Raw genomic sequence first — 22479 nt, forward strand, 5'->3', positions numbered from 1 at the left:
GTTAATAGGTAACAATAAATGCTGAATAAAACATGAGCTCAGTTTCATCTTGCACCTTGGGAAAGCTAATCTTCAGTGTATTCACACTTTTTTGAGAAAACTCTGCAAAATAATTGTTTTCATGTACATAGTTTAGAATAACCATTATAAGTGCTGGGCTACTTAGGTAGAAAGAAACATAAAAATAACACCGGTCAAATGAAATTTGGGAAATTTAAATGTTACAAAGTTTGTATGATAATGGAATAATGTGGAGACACCTCAGGGTTCCAGGTTTATTTGCCAGTGGAAAATTGATGAAAGCTGTGGAGAAATCCAAATTCAACTCTGAGCCAGCAACATTGTAAGATCATAGGATAAAACAGATAAAGAACAGTTTGAGAGTTTCAGTTGTACTCCTGGACTTTAAAATATGATATGAACTTTTATGTGGTACTTATTAAGCGGTGTTGAAAAGGGATCTGATTGAAGTGATACATGGAAAATATAAGTTAAATAGAAGATTTTTCTTTTAAAAAAGCTGTATGAGAATTATTTTAAAAAATTTAACTGTTGTTTCTTCTTATCAAAATACAATAAGGTCCCCATTTATCAATTTAATCTCTTTAAAAGAAAGTAAAACATTAATCCAATATCATATTCAGTGAATTTTTTTACAACAAAATACAGTAGAGTAAAATTAGAAGGTAGTAATTGGAGTTTAGGAAGGGTAGACTGAGTTTACCACTGCAGGAAAGAAGAGGTTAATCTGTGTTTGCTAAAAAGTAGAGGGATAGTATTCTTATTGTGAAGAAAGGTAGACATTCCTTGTGTTGCCTTGAACCGCTGAACAGCAGATTTATCTGTGTCCATCTCTGAGGAAGACTGATGGTGCTCTGCTGTTCATTAATACCAAGTCCTTTTTCATCCTGAAAGTTGTCTTCATGATGGCTCTACAACTTCCCAAGGTTACCGTGTTTATGATAGATAATAATTTGCCAGTTCTGCTTCTGTTGCTTGAAGTAACAGTCTTTCTACCTGAAATTACAAATTAATGGACATCAGTATTTACTGGGATACTCCCAACTCACAGAAGTAGACTGGGATCAGGGGATTCTTCCAAAGGTAACTTTAATTTGATAATTTGGTAACAGCAGGCTCCCATAGATGCGGCAAATGCGAAAAATATGCTTATCAGAGAAATAATTTCCAAATTATTGCAAAAGTTAAACAGAAAACTGAAAACAAAAAATACCTCACAAAAATCAAGCCTTGATTCGTCTAACTTCTCTGTTCAGCATGTTGTAACAATTTGGTCTGTATTTTTGTCGTTGGCCACCTACAGAGTGTATTGTAGCTAAATCTGTTTTTGACAACTACGTGATCATGAGCCAACTGAGGCTGGTAGGAAATTATTCATTATTGTCATCTCTCTTCTAAGGCAGAAAAAGTATATAGAAGCCCAGAAAGGATGAAGGGGTTATTGTGTGTCTCAAACAGCAATAGCCAGATGGATGTTGAGCCAGCTATGGATGGTGGGTAACAACACACTGCAGTAGGAGCCATGCAGAAGGAAGACATAATTTCTTTGGTATAAACATCCTTGTTCTGGCTCCTGGAGATAAACACAGCACAGTGCCAGTGCAGGAATGAAATCAAGAAGAATGCATGGGATGTAGGGATCAAGGGCAGCAAAGACCTCGAACCCCACTGACCCATTTCCAGAAAGCTCTGTAAGAATGGATTGTACAGGATAAATGATTTGCCTAGAAATCAAGAAAATTATCTTTAGGGCAGGGAAACCTTTCTGTGAAAGGTGTCCCACCAAAACCTGGTTCATGTGCCCAAAGACTCTGGGCATCCCATCAGCTGGACTGATGCTGGAGCAAGGAGTGGTGACCTCTTCCTTTCTATTCTCTCTCTCTCCCCCTCTTTAATTAATCCCCCTTCCCTGTCCCCTTTCACTCTATCCCTTTATCCAAACCCATTGCTGTGCACTTACTCTGGAGGTTGGGGACTACCACACCAATTTCCATGCCAATTGTGGAATTTCCTCATAAAATCGATTTAAGATTTTTTTTTAAATATTTTAAGATTTTTAAGGTTTCATGAATCCTTTGACTTTCAGCATTCCTTTTAACCATGAGCATCCACAAATCTTGCCTGTTCCCTTCCCCTTAAGGGTGGGGTGTCACAGATCATAAGGTCATCTGAACAAAATGTTTGGATAGGAATATTGATCAAAATTTATAGTTGTCTTTCTCTCTTTCTTGGGGTCAACCTTGATCCATGGAAGATCAAGGGGCTTTGCTCATTAGAAGACAACAATTTTCATGGGTTGTCAAAATGCAGCTTTCTGATCTATAACTACCAAGTTAGACTTATTCTCCACAGGATTTTTTAATCTATCTATCTATCTATCTATCTATCTATCTATCTATCTATCTATCTATCTATTTTCAGCAATACCATGTCAGAACCCCTCAAACACAGTTCTCTGCTGGTCATGTAAAATACTGAAAATAATTTTGACATCCAAGTAATATATTTTTATTTTTAACCTGAGGATGATAGCTTTATTTTTGGGCAAAAGTATTGCCAATGGCTTTAGTTCTTCTTGTTACAAGTGGATTTTGAATCTAGGACAAATTGTCTTATGGCTATCTTATTTCTTTGTCTAACCAGTTTTACATAGCATATTATTAATAACCTCTTTCAGGGTACTTCCAAGTAGTAATTTCATATAGGACATGAAGAAATTATAATTATGTTCTGTAAATGTTCCACTTGTCAAAAGACATAGTTTTATATAATTCCTAAGAACAGAATGCAAATACTAGCTGACTGGCGAACCAGAACTTTTCTTTCAGAAAGGGGGAGGAGTTTGATTATCAAAGTTCAGCAAGTACAGTGTTATTTTCTAATCGTAAAACATTGCACAAAAATGCTTGATACTTCCACCAATGTTATTATAGTTAGTAGTTAAGTTTTGTATTAGTGATTCATGAGAGTAAAATACGACTCCTTTCTCCCTCAACTTAAACCAGTAGTAAAATTCAGGTTTTGATGCTCAACTTACTTTGAACTGACACCTTACAGTCTCATTTTTTATTTTTAAAATACCAGCTAAACTTGAAAAATCAAAAAAGTCTGGAATTAATATTTACTTGTTAGATTTTAATTATTTATAGTGGCCTGAGGGAATATAAGGGAACACAATGTAAGTAATAGAAGGCTAAAATCACTGGTTGGGCATTTACTCCTACCATAGCCTTTCTTTTTTGTATTTTTTTATACTTTTTAAAGAAACTGAGAAGAATTCATGACCTGTGATTTATTCTGTCTGTTTTGCTTAGAATATCTTTATACATAAATTGTGTTTGTCAATGTTATCAGAGATGCACATCAGCATTTTGTAAAGATTTTCCTTCCATATCCAGAAGACACCAAAAGCAATCCATACTTCAGCTTTGTCAAATAGGTACTTTAAGGTAAAACTAACTGATAATATCCTTAACAAGAAGCTAAACAAACAAAAAAATATTAAACCCCTAATGTCAGATGCACAGATAATGGGATGAAGTCATACAAGGTTATCATAAAGTTGTTAACTAAGGCTGAATGCATGACTTTGGGACACATGTTGCTTCTAGTAGGCTAAAAATCTTTGTGACTGTGTCACTTATCATGGAAAGAAACCATTAGTTTTGGACAGTGTGAAGGTGTTTACAGTTCTAAACAAAATTCAACTATTCTGATATGAGTACTGTTTTAAAAATTGTACTGTTCCTGTGATTTGTAGATTTGGCCACCAAACTAAAAAACCCCAAGTTATTCATACAGACAGATTTTTTGACACTGCTGACAGGCAGATGTTGTAAGCTAAGGAAGCACTGTAAATGTGGGCAGTATTTTCCAAGTTTATTTCTCTGCTAACGACAGGTTTTTTATTTAGAAAAAATTGTCTGTGTATGAGCACATCTTTCCCTCAGTGCTACAGCTTTCTCTTTGGTAATGTTTGGGATGAGTGGGCTATGTTTATTTCTGCAACATCCACTGCTGCTAGACTTCAGTTGCTTCTCTGTTTATTTAAGTATGAGATTATTCCCCTCATAGTTTATATCATTATTACCCTCTCTGTGAGGAATAAACCTAGGCAGTAGGGACCTTTCAACTGAGATTTAAGCATGCCAAATATTATTTATTAAAAATCTTCCAGGTTTCAGAGACTTAACAAACTGAACTTGGGAGAAATTTGGGCTTTTTTCAGCATACTTTTCTCTATGATTTCATCATACTTTCTCTATGTTTTTCTTACATAGAGAAACAGAGAGAAAAAAAAAAAAGAAATGATTGATAATTTCAAACTCTAAAAATTTCTATACTGTTTAAATAAAATACAGTGTTTTCCGTGGTGTTTTTTTTTTGTTTGTTTGTTTGTTTGTTTGTTTTTGTCTAGAACATAAGAAAAACATGTGGGGTTTCCTAAGTGCAGTTTACAGATGATTCTGGACTGAGGCTCAGCAAATACAGGTGCTTTGTCTGTGCAAAGGTTATCTTGCCTAAGCTCATCTTTTCAGGGCAAAAAGGTTGTTGACATTTTTAAGAAAATCTATAACAAGCTGAAGTCCATGAGGGAATCATAGCTTTAATTTGAAGCAGCTGGACAGCCAGAAAAAAAAATCTATTTAATTTAACAAAGGACAGAAAAATATGCTAATACTAAAGCATAAGGCTTGACAAGGGGTGCTGAAATCCTACAGCAGTTTATAATCCAAGCATGCTGCAAAAAATCAATGACTTAGTCCTAAGTGTTCAAGTCAGTGTGTATGGGTATTAGTCACATGAATCCTAGCAGTCAATAAGATTTCCATATATCTCCAAACTGTGCTTTGAGAATGCAGTTCTTATCCAGAAGTCTGAAGCTGATGGGAGAAAAAAAAATTAGTCTTGATTTCAGCATGCAGTGAATAGGCCATTTGTGAAGAGCATATCTTATCCAGGCAGCACCCCTGAAAAATCCATTTTAGGACAACCACACAGGCATTTTAGCAAGAAAAGAAGGATTAGAAAGTTTAAAAGCAAAGAGATGGGTGCTTCTTCTTGACAAACAAAGAAGACTTTTGCAGATTAAAACGTGTTTGCTCAGCCTATGTAGAAGTTATAATGAACATTTACTACTAACAAGTACAATATATAAGGCAAATTAATAATTATATAATAATTACTATATTTTTAAAAACTTATTTCCTTTATTAAATATCAAGAAAGAGAACTAATGATTTCCATTTATGACAATGCAAAATTCCCGTATGAAATGAAATCTCTGGTTTGGCAAATTGAATACTGCCAGTGTGGTTTTGGTGTGTTTTTTTTGTTTGTTTTGTTTTGTTTTGTTTTGTTTTGTTTTGTTTTGTTTGAGTTTCCTTTTTTTTAGGGATTTTTTTTTGGGTTTTTTAAATTTCTTTTTTTTTCTTTTTTTCCCCCTTTTGTTATTCTAAGGAAAAATACCCCTACCCACAATATTTCTTTTTTTTTTTCCTCTATCTTCAGTTTCTTGTTTAAAAAACCCACAAAACAAAACAAAATTCAAGAGAACACTGAAACACCCAAATCAACACCGTCCCCCAGCCAAATTTACATGAAAATACATTATTCTTACAGGTGTTTAATGGGTTTGAGTCCATCTACAGAATGGCAGATTTTTCGTAGCTCATCGGATTATTCCCTGGTAGAGGTAGTAGGAAGGTAGTGTATGTGAAGAATGTATCTGTAAACATTATTCAGGGAAGCTGACAAGACAAAAGATTTGCCATGCTTCTGTGCTTGTCCTACATATATCATGATTGAAACCAACCCCAGTTCTGTAGATTTGCAATTCCTAAGTTAGTGTTCAAAAGTAAAAATCAAAATTAGCTGCCCAATCACGAAACACCTGAGCGTGTAATTTAATGAACCTGGCTGATTTATTTTTCATTGATCAGTTATTGCCTTACCAAACATCACCAGGACTGTTCAATAAATTGAACACAACACCATCAATATATTGGTAACAGTTTTCTCCACCAGCATTTTTAACCTTTGTAGATTTATTCCTTCTGACTGAAACAGGTACAGATTCCACTAAAATAGCAGGAAGCAAGTTGAAAGTTAAGGACACTCTCAGAGAGTGCCTATTGTTAACAGTGAATAAATTCTCAAATAAGATTAAGTACTCACATGTAAGACATGTATTAGGATCCATTTGGAAAAGTTGCATTTAAGGTCACAGAGAAAACAAAAATAATACTGTGAATCTTAAAATAAGGCATAGGGAGATGTTTCTTTTGCTGTGTAAATATCTAAAGGAGTTAGTCTCCTGATCCCCTTTTAAAATCTAGAATTAGTAAAGGGGAATCATGTCTCCTTCCTAAGGTCGTGTTTCAGAGCACTGCTGTCCACGTGGCAATCATCTCTAAATTCTGTTATGGAAAACAGCACAAAAGTGTAAGAAAATGAATGAAGTCCTCTGTTATTCTCAGCTTTGTTTTGCCTGCTTTGTCTCTTCTGGAACAAAAGGATGTAAAACTCTCTCACCTCTAAATGAAATTAGGCCTCTAAATCTGTGCAGTTATTGTTTATAGTGGAAGGTGCGGCACAGAAAATAAGTGTGTTTGTCAGGCACTGAAAGATGCTGCCGTGATGGTTTACAAGCATGAACTCAAGATTCTGCTGGGCTTTTAGTTTGTATTAATTAGGAATTCAGATTTACAGGAGAAAGTAAAGATCCATTTCCACTAACATTTAGTACCAGTTGTGTCTCTTGGGCAATAACAGTTGTTACTTGCTTTATGTGCATATTGTTTTGCTTTGCTATGGGACATTTTTCTTCATTTGTACACTTTGAAGCTAATTCTCTCTACAATTCCCATGGTAATTCATCAGTTTTCCACCTATACATGCAGCAGTATTTTATTCTTATCTTTTAAGCAGCTGGATCCTTTATGCACCTCACATTTCTTGTAGATGTACTTTTCCAAGTGTATTAAATGCCACAACAATAGTGAGCAACCACTTAAAAGTCTTGTAAAGCATTTTTGTGTTCCTTTTCTGTTGTTTAGATTTTTAGGCTAGATAATGTAAGGATGTCAGAATACCTGTGTGGCATTGAACTGAGAATTTTGCAGTGATCATTTCCCTACGTGCATTCTTTACCATTTGCAATTCTTTAAACACAAAGGCACAGTTAAAAAGAGATCTGTGCTTGGAAGGATTGGGGCAGTGCATGGGAGTACATTTATATACCTGTGTTCTAAAAACAGTTTTATAGGTTTAGTTTAAGGCACAATGGAATGAAAATGCCCAGAGCAAGCATGAAAGGACACAGTAAGAGCATGCAAGTAGAACTGGCAATACAAAGGCAGGAGTTATCCATCCTGCAAACCTTTTTGCATTGTCTAGTTTAGACTGTGGTGGTTGTCTCATGTGAACACTCAGGCAAGAATCTGATGTGCTGAAATACCAATTCACTAACAGAGTAAATTTGGAGAAGAGTAGGAGATGGGAGAAGAGCCCATCATGTTATCGATTCTGTTATTTGCTCAGAGCTGCAGTCAGAATTTATTGCCTAAGTATCTGCTGAAGTGCATGTTGTTGTCTTGGCTTGTTGTTTTAGTCTGATGTTACTAAAAAATGATACGTAGGGAGAACTGGAAGTCACAGGAATGAATGCTGACCCAGGCATCAGTGGATACCAACAATCTGGGATCTCATGATTTTTGATATTTTAAGCCTGACCTGAGACCAGAATTTTGAAAATGTTTTGTACCAAATCACAAAGCATTAGATGAGGGATAGTAACCTACTGAATATTCACTTCATATTTCATAAAATCAGAGATCGGGTTGGGTTGGAAGGGACCTTAAGGATCACCTATTTCCAACCCCCTGCCATGGTGAGTGACATCTTCCACTACATCAGGCTGCTCAGAGTTCCATTCAACCTAGGCCATTGTGGCCTAGAACATAATATTTTAAGAATTTTATTTTCTTAAAAAACTACAGCGATTCATAATCACAGATGAGCCTGTTTCCTTCATGGCTGTAAGAATGTTCTCTTTCTCAGATGGTTAAGCGTAATCCATTTATTTTGCTGGAATGCCAATCACTGAACCATTTTTGCCACAACTGCACGTTGCATTTTATGCCTTCTATCATCATCTTATTTAATGTATGTTATCTACTCAAGGAGATGATGCTGAACATGATGTCCAGCTTATCACATCTGTATCACTCATATCCATGCTACTAGTGATAATAAAAATCTAAACTTCCTGACAAATGCATGTTATCTCAGGAAAATAAAGGATGAGAAACTGGAGATGAGTACGCAGAGGATTTAAGAAGTTCAGTATTTTTATGCTTATCTGAAATGCTTATGGTGAGTGTAAATGTGGTTTTTGATGCAGTGCAGGTAGAAAGGCATGAATCTGTGACTAGAGCTATGTAGACCCAGTAGAATATTGTACCTGGAGTGGTTATTTCTACAGAAGTTACAGAAATGTTCCAAGTGCATGCAGTATTATTACAGGGTGAAGTTTTTGGAGGTTTGCTGAAATGAGAATGAATTTACATGCTGACAAGGACAGATGGCAGATGGCTGAAGTATTATCCCATTTTGGTAGACATTCTCTTTATCATTCTGCCAGTTTATGGTAAGGTACTGTAACTTCTAACAGTACTAATGTGAATTCTTTAGAAACCATTTGTTGGAACCCAGGGCTCATCCTTAGCTTAAGGTCCCTACAAACAAGATGCAAGGGTGTTCTCCAGAGCACTGTCTTAATAGTGCCATTTGTCTGCACAGTGGTGAAGTCACAATAAGACAAAGGGAACTTGTCTTGGCAGCCAATAATCAGTATTTTAATATGTTTCACTGCAAGATATGAGTTACACAATTATATTTCTCATTCTTTAAGGAGACCTATGGACCTGGAATAGCACTCCTGGCTCTTCTTCTAATGTGTTTTTGGGTGGTATACAATACTGGAAAAATAGGTGGAAGTGCCTCTCTTTTCTAAAAAAAATAAACTAAGAGTGAAATGTTTCTTCTATGGTATGGGAAATGTGATCTCAGAAAGGTTTGAAATCATAGTGGAAAAAAAGGTTATTTCTATGAGATGAGTTATAGTTATAATGACATTTTTCACACTTTCTTGTGTGTTATAGGCCAATTTTAACCACACTGATTGAATCAAGAAACTGAAGAGAAATACCTGATGAAGCAAAAATGTGGAGTTTCAGATTACCTCGTTGTCCACATCATAGCATTTATGGGCACAAGCACTGTGGGAAACATCTGCACAGGCCATGGCAGAAATTACTTTTTTCATATTTTCCTTAATAAACCTACACACTCATTCTGCCAGGTAAAGTTGGAATAGTGAGATTTCTTCTGCCACTTCTGAGATATTTGGAAAATCTGTTGCCATTCACATTGCAGGAGGTTAGGAAGCACAGTAGTAACTCTGTTATCTTTTACTGTGATATTTCTTTCACAGGGAGCTCCCAAATTCCATTGCAAACTCTAGTTATTATCGCTACTACTGTTGTGTTGATTAATAGACATAAACACAGGCTTATATACCCAATCAAAGTGGCAGTGAAACATTATAGGAGTGTTGCTGTAGGGCCCTCTTCTAGGCCCTGGAGGAATGCTATTTAAAATCAGGGCTTATCATATATTATGTTAGGCCCATATGCTCTGGCTGCTCTGTGGGTTCTGCTCAGCACTGGTGCACAGCCTCCAGTGTCAGATGCAAAATGAAACTCCTGTTTGAAATCTATACCTGTCATGTTCTCATATTTTTTGTGTCCCTGAGCACTTCAGGTAATTCCAGAGACACCTGTTGGCTAGAAATTCTTAAAAACTGCTCAGACTTTGAAAGGACTATATGGGCATGTGATTTATGGACTTGTCTGACTCTTGTCTTTATTATAAGTTTTTAATTACGTGATGTAAACATGGCATAAACTTGGAGCTAGGCTTTTGTGTGGAAACTGAGAGGTAGTTTCAGAAGAAGGACATGACTGCAAAGTGATTATAGTCTCCTCCTGTAATAGTCAGTGGCTTGTATTGTTTTTTCTGGTCTTATTCCAAAACAAGATTAAAAGGTAAAAATGGTTTTATGCTAGCCTAAGATCTGTTCAGATTTCCCTGAGCTTTTCTGACTGCTTTTCTGAAGTAGTTTTCTATACTCTGAGGGTTTAAATAAAATACAATACTTAAAGACTTCTGACACAAGGTCAGGCAGCCATGAATCAAGGCAAGAGTCAAGAAAAACCTACATGTTTTTTACTCTCCTAGAGACCAAAAAATATAGGTATTACTAGTGGACTCACAACCAATTTCTTGGTAAAATTTAATTGTTAAGAGATATTCCACTGGGTTGGTTTGTGGGTTTTTTAATTTTTTTTTTATTTGGACAGCTTTGGATGAGCTATACAAAAAAGAAAGCTGTATTACAGGTTTAGTTTCAAAACACATGGAAAATGTTTTTACTCAAATAGGCTGTGTGACATTTTTGTGAACTAGAAAGGGTGTTTTCTTTTGCACTCAACACGGAACATGGAAACCAGGTGTGAAAATCTTAATGGGAAGCAAAAAGTAAGCTTTTTTAAAAATTTTGTGTTTGGTATCATCAGTCACCTTGCAGTTCTCTATCCCTCCTCTTTCAGGATGAATTCTTTTAATACTTCATGTATTAAGCCAATATTACAGAAAGTATTTTTGCAATTACTATATTTTTCTCTTTTTTAGTAGACAAAACCTTTTTCTTCTTTTTCTGGAGATGTTTATCAACATTTTTCAAAGTCCTGGTGAAACTCTTTTACCCTGAGAATGACATTCCTACAGATAGACCCAGTTATATCTTAACAGTTTTTCCTGTTTTGTTCAATATTTGAGTCTGCTAATTCTTAGAAATTTATGAAGTCAGATAATGCAAAAGTTGCTGTGAGAAAAATAAACAAAAACAATCCCAAACTACCAATTATTGTTTACCTTCAGAAAACGCACTGCACTCCCCTGACCTTCCCTACTCCTTGTTTCTCAGCAGCCAGAAGTGACACTAGACAGTAACATTGCTAATGAGCATGCATCCCAAAAGAATGGATCTTCAGAGTGAATCACTCCAACATCTTTGCTAAATGTGTCACTGAGGCCAGTCAGGAAATTTTATTCAAAAACACATTCCTCTTCCCAGCTTACTTGTTAGTCTGGATTCACCTTTAAATACTTTAGAATAAAATAGATTATTTCAGTTGTAAGGAATCTAAAGAGGTCATCCAGTCCAGCTGTCTGACCAATTCAGTGCTTACCAAATGTTAAAGTGGGTAGTTAAGGGCAGAGTCCACACACCCTTAAACATTGACAGGTTTGGCACATTGACCACTTCTCTGGGCAGGCTGCCCCAGTGTTTGACCACCACCTTGGTGAAGAAAGGTCTCCTGAAGTCTGATCTAAATCTCCCCGGTCCAGCTTTAATCTGCCCCCACGTGCCGTGTCACAGGAAGAAGAGCTCAACTCCTCCCTCTCCACCTCCCCTCCTCAGGAAGCTGGAAGGAGCAATAAGATCACCTCTCACCCCTTTTTCTCCAATCTAGACAAGCCCAGATTCCTCAGCCACCCACCACAGATATTCCTTCCAGCCCTTTCATCAGCTCTGTTACCCTTCTCTTTTTGTTCCAGCCAAAGTGTCAAAGGGCAAACAGCAGTGTGCTGTTCATAGTAAGGGTGAAATTCGAACCGGACCTTTGTAAGTACAGGATAACTTCAGTTTGGGTGAAAATAAACATTCAAGGAAATTATCATTCTCAAAAGCAAGATGCCTTTTCAGAAAACCTCTATCTAGATAAGCAAATTCCTCGAGGAACCCTCATCTTTTTGCATGCTAGGGATTTGTGCATGAACAGAGAGGCACAGACAGACACAACTCTCACATAACAATGCTGTCGAGGAGGATAGTGGGATAACATCAGTGAAAAGTCTCCTGTGATTATGAATGATTTTATGTGATACCAGTGATTGTTCTGGAGCTGATTAAATAATCAGACTTTTGCTATCTTTTACTATTCATTACTTTGAGCATGAGTAGGTAGATGGGAGAAGCCCATGTGGTTCGAAGAACTGTACAATTCAGACTTCATTTAATTTTTTCCAGTTTATGATTATTCCTATTTCACATAAACCAAATACAATGTCCAGGGGAAAAAAAAAAAGAAAAAAAGAACAAAAAAGAACATATGCACTTCTGTAACTGCATAATCTATGTGACTCACTAATCCTGACAAAGATTGGGGGAAGCAATAAGTAACAGGCAAATTATCATGTATTCTTCTGCTATGTTTCTGTGACTTATGTGCAAACAAATAACGGGGTAGTAGATGAAATAAAGATGCAATTTCAGTCATGAGCTGGATAGGATTCTGTTAATGAAACATTAGAAATATTTCTCACAGAAATTTATAATTATTAAAGGGAAAGAAAATATGTGTACCTGCAGAAATATACGTGAATGACAAAACATGGCAAGTCATAAGGTAGTACGAATATTGCCAGAGGAACTGGAAAGAAAAAGAAAGCCTACCTTAAAAAATAAATGTGGTAAGAAAATATCTATTTGCCATTATTGTATTTGGTACAACAGGGTGTGTGCATTGATAAACAAATTGTGATTAATTGGTCAGCCTTTGACAGTATCCATCTTAATTGTCTGCCTTTAATTTGAGGTTTCCAAAAATTCAAAACTCTAAAAAAATCAAATCTCCTTAAGTTCCAGTGAGCTGTCAATTAAATTTGACTGATTATGCTCACCATTATCCTATAAAAATAATCCACAATTAATTGCTGCACTGTGCAAATTGCAGCAGGACAAGAATAGTTTACAGGCTTAGGGAAATGTATGGTAATGTGCACCCATGCTCTCCAGACACCTGAATCTCAATTTTAATATTCCCAATGTCCTTCCAATGTCAGACTTAGTGATTTTTATGGGACTCATTATAGAGCATTTCTGCTGCAATTGGAAGATTCTTTAGCATGGTTCATGGCCCATACCTGCCAGATGAATTGCTATTGCATATACATGAGGAGAGAAAGAAATTCAGGCTGGCAAAGTCAGTATTCCAGATTTGCTTTGGGAATGTTTTCTCCAGGATTCTGAGGGCTCAGGGCAAGAACTTGCTCTGAAGGCCTTCTTCAACTCTGTATGCAAACCTAGCCATTAAAACTTCTTTTTTTAGAGTAAAGTTGCATAACACCTGTTGGAATAGGATTTACAGGAAGATTTAAATGAGATGATACATTTTTTTAAGAGAAATGAATGCTGACAGGGAACACAAATAATAAAAAATAATAATAATAATAAAAAAAAAGCTAGTGAACATTCAGCACTTAAACAGCAGTGACATTCTGCAGGAGTAAGTGTTAGAGAAATTTCCACTGGAGATTCTAAGAAATGAGTCAGATAAGTCACATTTTTCACAAAACATTTGGGAGAGCAAAGATGTTTAAAAAATCAAGGCTAAATTTGTGGTGATATTCTTTTTTATTCTTCGTTACTGTGAGTCAGAATTAACATGATATTAAAAATCATCAAACATGCTTTGACTCATTATTGTTTGATAACACAACCATTGCCAGGGACATGTTCTACATGACCACATAAATATTACTAATAGCCAAATTAAAAGAAATGTTTAAAGATAATTTAAAAATTGCTAAGCTATATCACCTGTTATGCAGTAATAACCATAATAATAACTGTAAAGAAATAATCTTTCTTACTTTCCTGTAACCATATTTACAGTCTCTCAAATCCACCTTTACAGTCAATGAATCCTTATCATGGTCTTTTGCTTTCCTTTTCTTTTCAGTTTTTGCTAACTTGCAGTATTTTTCCAAGTCAGTATTTCACAAAGAAATATCACTTAATACATGGAAGAATTTAACTGGATTTAATGAGGTGCGTGATAAATCTAGACACCATTTACTTCAGGCAAACTTGGAAGTTGTATGCTGAAAGAACAGAACATCTATTCCTTTATGTAAAAAAAAAAGTAAGACATAACTATGTTCTTCATCTCAAAAGAGGAGCTGATTTAATAAAGAATGTGAAAGTATTCACTTCAGGGCAGAGGATAATCTGTTTTCAGGATAATCAAATGGAGTGTTGTGGCATTAGAGAAGTTGCCTTTTTCACTTCTCTGTGTAAAAAAAGACCAAAAAAAAAAAAAAAGGAAAGAAAACTACACTTCTCATTTTAAATTTATGTAATTGTGCAGATGTTCCTTTCAAAGACAATGTATCTCACAGTCTTTCTGGAGCAGGAGGTTTTAAATGCTGTGAAGAATGTGGACAACTGTCAGGCACCAGTTTTGTCAAAGCCATGGTCTGCTGCTTATCTGGTAGCTAAGATGATGAGAGATTTTTTGGCAACACTGCTCCAAAAACAGGCATTTAGATGAGCACAAGGGTTACTTTACTGTTATTGAGGTGTAAACGCTTGTTCTGTGTTTGTATGTGCAGGTTTTGGTAGCGGGGGTGTTACAGGGAGAAGCTGCTGGAAGTTTCCCCTTGTCCAGCAGAGCCAGTGCCAGCTGGACCCAGGATGGGCCCTCACTGGCCAGGCTGGGCCCCTCAGTGATGGTGATGACACCCCTGGGATAACAGATATCAGAAGGAAAAATTAAAAAGTTATTGCACAGATTTAACTGCAGGCAGAGAAGAGAAATTGAGACCATGTGAGAGGAGCAGCCCTGCAGCCAGGCAGGGCAGTGCAGGAGGGGCAGGAGCTGCTCCAGGCTCTGGAGCTCAGGTTCCCCTGCAGCCCCTGCAGCAGCCCAGGCTGAGGCAGCTGTGCCCCTGCAGCCCAGGGAGGGCAGGGGGAGCAGAGATCCACCTGCAGCCCCTGGGGGAGCCCGGGCTGGAGCAGGGGGATGCCCAGAGGAGGCTGTGACCCCATGGGAAGCCTGTGCTGGAGCAGGATCCTGGCAGGAACTGTAGAGAGAGGAGCTCAGGCTGGAGTAGGATTGCTGGCAGGACTTGTGACTCCATGGAGGATCTGCAGCAGGCTGTTCCTGAAGAACTGACCCTGTGGAGAAGAGTCCCACATTGGAGCATCTTGTGGGCAGCTGCTGCCCATGGGATGGACTCACACTGGAGAAGTTAATGGAGAATTCCCCCGCATTGGAGCAGGGGAAGGAAGGATGGACTCTGGCCCTTCTCCCTGAGCAGCAGCAGGAACATGTAATGCACTGACCATAACCCCCCTTCCTTGTCTCATTGGGCTGCTGCAGGAGGGAGAGCCTGGGAAGGAGGGAGAGGTGGTGGGAAGATTTATGTTAAATTTTACAATCTATTTTGCTGCTCATTATCCTGCTCTGATTTTGTTAGTGATATATTGAGTTCACATCCTCAAGTTGAGTCAGTTTTGCTCATCACAGTAATCAACTTTTGATATCTCCCTTGATATCTCAAATCATTAATCTTTTCTGATATTTTCTTTCCTGTGTCCAGTTGAGAAGGGGAGTGAATGGCCAGACAAGACCAACCCACTTAAATGCTCTACTAAAACCTGAAGCAATATAATTAGAAGCTGTTGTTTGAGAAAAAACAGGTATCTTAATTTGTTTTTGAGGAACTTTCAGAAAACAATGAAGCCATGTTGCAATGCAGAAAGAGAAGGGTCTTTCCAGGTATGGTGGTAGAGAGGGACAGTTATTTCTAATACTATTAGAAGGTACAAGTTCTAAAGTCACTTAAGTGTGAATAAAAAGCATTTATTTTCCTTCACACTTGAGGACCTGAAAGATCTTTCCACAGGGGAAAAAAACCCCTTTGGATTCATATGAAATATGCCCAAAATTCTAATTAAGTCCACATGGAAGTAAAAGATGCCATAGAAAATAGTCAAAACAAGAATTAGATTTGCTTTGATTTTCAAAATTAAATTGTTTATCCTTCTTGCCCCAACGATTGGAGGATAAGCATAGAAAATAGAAACACAGTGCAGACTCAATATTTGTAAAATAAGGATATTACAGGACTGTCCTAAGCTGGTGCTCAGCTAAAAAAGGATTCCTGAAATCAACTTAAAGTCGTGGAAGAGCTGTGTCTTTCATCTGGTGTGTATCAGGGGCTTGGCTGGTTGCCACTATTCAAGAATTCTTTATTGTTTATAATTAATAGGAGGAACATAATTCATTTGATCTCTTTGTTGGCCTCTATCTAACATGGTATTTGTGTGCTCCTTCCTATTAAAGATCCATTATTGTCTCAGCCTTTTGCTTTTGTTATATTGTCAAGCTCTATCCACAGCAAACAGCAACAGCAAAAGTAAGCAGAATAAATTCTGCAGCCTACCCCTCTTCATGTGCTCATGCTTTGCAGGTATATCAGTATCCAGAGACTGTAAAAACTAACAAAAACTGTCTTGTAGCCACATACAGAGTTATGTTGTTCTGCAAACTTGAGTCTAACATAGATGTTCTGATCCTCAGGATTTTTTGTGGCAGATCTCTGAACCTGATCCTATGGAAGGAAAAAGTGTCTTGGACTTGAGAGCTGAGCAGATGTGCCTGCCATTCAAGTTTGCTTGTTTGTTTGTCATAAAAAAATAATAAGATTTTAATTAAAAAATTGTTTTCACCACTTTTGTTTCTTACAGACAGAAAATTAAAGCTAAATAATATAATTCTCACCTCCTGGAGCTCTGGAACATCATAGTCACCAGGAAAATAGAGAAACATTTCATCAGTGGAATGTGGGTTTGGAAATAATGTTTTAGGGTAGCATTTTAAATCCTAAAGTGTGCTGTTTAAGGTATATTGTCCATATATATGTTATAATATATGAGTTTATATGAATGTATATACATTCGATTCCAGATTTAATAATCAGTAGAAGCAAAATACCTTAGCAGAGATTGTGGACATAATAGAGTGAAATTTGGAAGGTGGGTATATATTTTAGCATTTTAATTGCAGTTGGCATCAAGATTAGCACATAATATACATTTATTATGTTCAGAGAAATATGGCTTTTTATCCCAAAACTCTGAGCTTTAAGGAATTTTTAAAATTAATTTCTTTTGAGAACAATAAAAACTACACCTGATATGAAAACTGATATTAAAGCATGGAGTAAAATATTAATCTAATACAAAATATTTTCTAGAAGGGTTCTTCAAGAGATTTGACTCCAGTGAGACATATAAGGCATTTCAATACAAAGAACCAGGATTCTGATTTTTCATCTTTTTTTATGCTAAAACTGAGCGTGTTATAGTCAAACAATTAGTGATACAATGAAGCCAACAGTGATGGATTTTTTCAATCATGGTTAATTAACAACATTATAAAATTACTGCACTGCTTTGCTTTTCTCTATATAGAGGTTAGATTAGCACTTTTCCTAACGCGTAAGCTTATTGATCTTACAGTATTTTGTAGGAATAGCATCTTTAAACTGATTAACAGACTAACTAGAGACAGACTGCAGTGTCTGGTGTCTTTGGTAGAAGCAGATCTCAAATCAATTGCACTGAGAGTGACAAGTGGGATATTTGTAATCTTTTACAACACAGCTCTGTAGGAACTTTCCAAATAAATGCACTTGCCTATTTCTCTAGCTCGTAATCCACTTGGCAATGTTTAAATGAGAGAGTTTATTTCAGAATTTGTAAAACATAGTGATATCTTTCATACAGGTTTCCCAGTGTTTCCAGTTCTGGTTTTACATATTAAACTGGCTACTTTAAACCAGATTGAATGCCGTCAAAATAAGTAGTTTGGTCATAAATCAAGTACAGATATGCACAGAATGGAACAGAAACTTTTAGTCAAGAGGTGATTGAACTACTGTTCTGATAAGAGCAGTACACACATTAATTTTTGTCTTGTTTCTTGTAAAGTATTGTTCAGCCCGTTATGTGGATGAGTCCAACCCTCTGTTACTCCAAACATTGCTAAATGTTCCTCTTTTCGACACGGGAAACATGTCTAGTAGGAGATTTAGCTAACCAAACCCCAGAATTTTCTCCAAAACACATTTCACTAATGATATTAAAGGAACTGTCTTTGTGTTTCTTACCATTGTGTAGCAAAATTTTGCACCTAGTTCTGATAATTTTTAATCACAATAGATGTAAGAACTAACATACTCCCTTCTGTTCAACCTACAGAAGACCAATAAACAACTTGATTTTTAGAAAAGAAAATCATAATGGAAAACAATTTATGACATAAAAAAAGTTTAAGTTAGAGAAATTAAAATTTATTCTGTTTGGTGTTTCCCTGGTGAAGCTAGAGCTAATCTTACATTTACTCAGTATACACAGTGAGTGCGAAAGCATATGAATGAATGACTGACCACAGATGAAATTCAAGAGCCTATCTACTCTACTTTTTTCTTTTTTCTTTTTTTTTTTTCTGGTACACTATTTTACATAGTTCTGAGTGAAAATATGAAAGCTTGAAGTGAAGTTCAGGAAGTGATTTTCAAGTAGGACTTTGGGGATGCAGGCATTGTCATCACCTGTAAACTTTTCCAAGGTAAGAACTGAAATGCAAGAATGCAAGAATGATAATTGTTTTTTTAGCAGTCCAAATTGAAATTGAAAGAATCACCCTTTTTTTTTCTTTTTTTTTTTTTTTTCTTAGAAACCAATATCACAAGGCTGATTGAAAAGGAACAGCTTGGCAGAACATTAAAAGTCAGAAATTTTGACAATCCTAGTAGATTGTGATATGTCCCTGATGGCATTCAATTATAGATCAGAAAATAAAAAAAAAAAACCTGTCTCTTATTGTTGATTGCCTGTGTTTATTGTGACTATATCAGGCTTGACATGCATGGATAGTAGGTGGAAATCCATATTGTGTGAAGTCTTCAAACACTAATCTAGACATATTTGGGACCAATGCTTCAAGACAACCATTGGATAGTCTTTGGGAACACAAGCAGAATTAAAGATCAATAAATGACATGTGGAGGAGAATTCATAGAGTAACTTTTTTGGTGAAAAATAGGAAATCTGAGAGAAAAAGAAGAGACAGAAATGCTGAGACCAACATTCTCCATACTTACAGGGTTTGTTTGATTCACTAGCCAGATATATAAATATGTGCTAGTATTTTCACTATATCTTTTCATAATAGCAGTAATAAATAGGATTAAAAGTTTTAATCTTATTGTGTGATAAAGACATCTGTGTTTCAGAGATGTTTCTAATAGGATAGTGAGGAAAGTTATTTCAGAAACTGAGTAATTTCTCACTCTGGAAGGTTTTAATGTAAGGCTAAGTAAATATTGTTCAATTTACTTGCATGGATTTGTGGCATGGGGCAGGGATGAAAAAGATGACCTCTTCAAAGCTCTTCTAATGCTATTTATATGGTATTTCTTATTATAGTCATGCTTATATTTTTTCTTCTTAATGAAAGTACTAGAAGGTGTATCAGTTTAAATTAAGCCTGCATTCATTCTTACAGTAAACCTGTTCATATGGAGCAAGGCTTTAAGATCTCCAAGATTCTCACATTCTGAATACCAGTCTTGCATTTTAAAGTGTAGAAGCCTTATCTGTGGGTGTAATTAAAATTCAACAGAAATCCATAAATGGCCCAGAATCATTAGTATTTCTAGACAGTTAGGATCATAAATCATTTGTGAAACTTTATTGGAAACCCAGAGAAAAAAGCTTTTCCCTTTGAAATAGTCTAAGACATGACCTTCAATGTTTCTGCTCTATATGGAGTTAGAGTAATCACTTGTAGGAATTTTAAAGTTAATATTGTATGAGTGCTCTCAAGAATGTGACAAACTGCCCCTATTTATCAAACCTTTTTACAGCAGGCACAGTGTTAGTTGTGCTGTTTGACCTGGGATAACCAAAGGGGAGCTGTTTTCTGTGACAAACTTTTCCTTGACAAGACCAAAAGCAAAATGCTGCTTTACTCTCTGGACTCTGAAATAGTTTCACAGTTTCTGCTAACAACTAACAGTCAGTCTTGCATCTTTCCTCCTATCATTTGCTTTTTCTTCATGACACACTGATAAATCTTAGATAAAAATGTATTTCAGCAGGGGCAGGGCTGAAATGTGCCTGAATGAGGGATAGCAACAAGAACTTCAGAACAAAGGCATCTATTTAGCAGCTAAGGACCCATCTTCAAGGTGTGAGGTTGTCAAATGTCCAGTCAACTACACCAGGTGTGACAAAATGAATCATCCCACAGATGAGTAATTTTCAGAATAGAAAAGGGATTGAGATTATTGAAGGAAGTCAGGGTGCCTGTGGCAGGTGACTGATTGAACCACTGGGTATTCCTAGTAGGAATCTGAACTCCAAAACCATAGAGATGCTTCTGTAGTCTGTTGGAGGTCCCTTAGCAACACAATTCAGAGGTGGGCAGCATATTTGAGACTGAATATATTAAACACACTAATGTAAAATTTAAGTTTAGAATTTTCCTTTTAGGTCCCCTAGCAATTACTCTATTATACTAGCTTTTCTCAGAATTAATCAAGTTAAGCTGGTGCACCAAATGTATTTTTTTTTTCCTCAGGAGCAGGTTGAATCAGTTCTCCAATTCTGTGCAATAATTTCTGCATTAGCACTCTTTCTTGTCATAGCAGCTCTTCATCAATTCAGCAGGTTGGCCTTATATGCCTTTTTATGAAGAATTATTTTTAATATATTTTCTCCCTCTGCTGTATCTAATGCGTAAACATGAGGGACAAAAGATTGGTCAGTGTTTCCATAATGGCATGGACCTCTGTGGGCTCATGTATATTCATTATTATTAGACGGTTCATATGCCTTTAACCCATCACTTAATGGAGCACAAATCAGTCAAGATTTGCATTTTGCTTGCTATTCAAGTTTTTAAACTCATGAGCTCCCTACCTAATGACAGGAATATTTATCCAGGTTAATTGATAAAATCTCCTCAACATAAAGTGCTCTAGGAAACAATTTCAGAACACTTACATGTTGTATTAACATCTCATTATTTTATTCAACAACCTCAGAGCAAGTGGGGATATAGGATGAATGATGTGTGTTTCCTAATGGCATTTTCTCTAGAAAAAAAGCTCCTCTCTTTTAAGATATCTCTATGTTCTTTTTCTTAAGATCCAAGGTCATTAAGATATTTTCAGCCTTAACTAACAAAACATGAATTCAAACAAACTGTTGCTAGAGTTTGAATACTGAATGGTTTGATTGCTTGCTGTATATTACAGTGAGTTTTAATAGAAAATTAAAAAAAAAAAAAAGAAAAATCAGCAGAATTGCCATCAAGTCATAAGTAATATGTAAACAGGAATAGAACTAAATTTCTTGAATAAATGATTCATTACAAGCTAGTATTCCAAGCTTTTTTCCCACCTTTGCACTTACTCTGTTTTTTGCCTAAGGACAGTTTTCTATGAATTTACATAGTGAAAAAAGTGTCTTTAAAGCAGTGAAGCAGAGATAAAATAGATGGTTGGAATTTGCTGTGGAATGTCACACACTGTAAAAAACTCCAGTACTTCAGGTTAAATAGTTGTACAGATTTAGTATAAAAAAGATTTAGTACAGTTTATTCCTGTTATCTGTAAAATATTTATGTAGCTGATTTCCCCCCCCTATATTAATAAGTGTTTCAGGCCAGGTAATTTCAAATCATCTCAGTATTAATTTTTATTGTCAGCAGACTGAAAGCAAACCCTTGTACTTTACTGCTCTGGTGGGAGAAAGAAGACTAATTGATGTTATTGTAAATGGAAATAAAGCTAAATACTCCTCCTCCACTACTGAATTGAATGAAATTAGGTCAGAGTAGGCTGTTTGTCAATAGCAAGTTATGATGAAAACCAGTTAGAACAAATCCTGTGCTATAAATAGGAATGCAGTATCACCTTTTCAAGCTAGGGACAAATCTCTGGAATTTAGGAGGATATATCTGTCCAATATGTTTATTTATATAATGTAATAATAATTAATAAACTGCTAATGTTTGTATCTTTAAAACAAGTATTTTAAGTGTTTAATTCTCATTAACAAATACTTAATTTTGCTCTTTCAGACAAAAAAGTGCTGTCAATTTTTTTCTTGTTTCTCTTAAAAGATGAAGAAGTGGCTTTCTGTTTGGTTGCCTTAGTCATCTTCCTTCTCTAATATAATTGCATTTTATAGCTACTTCCATTTTGCAAATTCCTTCTCCATGTTCCATCTCTAAACAAAAGAAAAAATGGACTTGACATTTCTCTATGACAAACAGCTGGAACAGCTGGAAAAAAATCTAACCCATTTTTGTCTGTCATGTATACATTATGTTTGTTAATATTTTTATACATAAATATATTTTGCTTAGGTTTCCTCCTATGTCATGCCCACAGCCACTCACTTTACTGACATTTTAGTGTGAGCCAAATGTTCTTGCCGGGTATGGGAACAAAAGCTTCTCAGGAGAA

General features: G+C 36.0%; 1 long non-coding RNA gene across 1 annotated transcript; it reads right to left on the reverse strand.

Annotated features, from left to right (window-relative positions):
- Positions 1-261: 261 nt before the first annotated feature.
- Positions 262-11515, reverse strand: LOC135291522 (uncharacterized). The gene is made up of 2 exons (XR_010354339.1): positions 11337-11515; positions 262-1017 (listed from the first exon to the last, which is right to left on the reverse strand). It is a non-coding gene; the product is annotated as an uncharacterized LOC135291522 (long non-coding RNA).
- Between the last annotated feature and the right edge of the window lie 10964 nt (positions 11516-22479).

This window comes from Passer domesticus, chromosome Z (assembly GCF_036417665.1).
Source record: "Passer domesticus isolate bPasDom1 chromosome Z, bPasDom1.hap1, whole genome shotgun sequence".
In the NCBI taxonomy this organism is placed as follows: Eukaryota; Metazoa; Chordata; class Aves; order Passeriformes; family Passeridae; genus Passer; species Passer domesticus.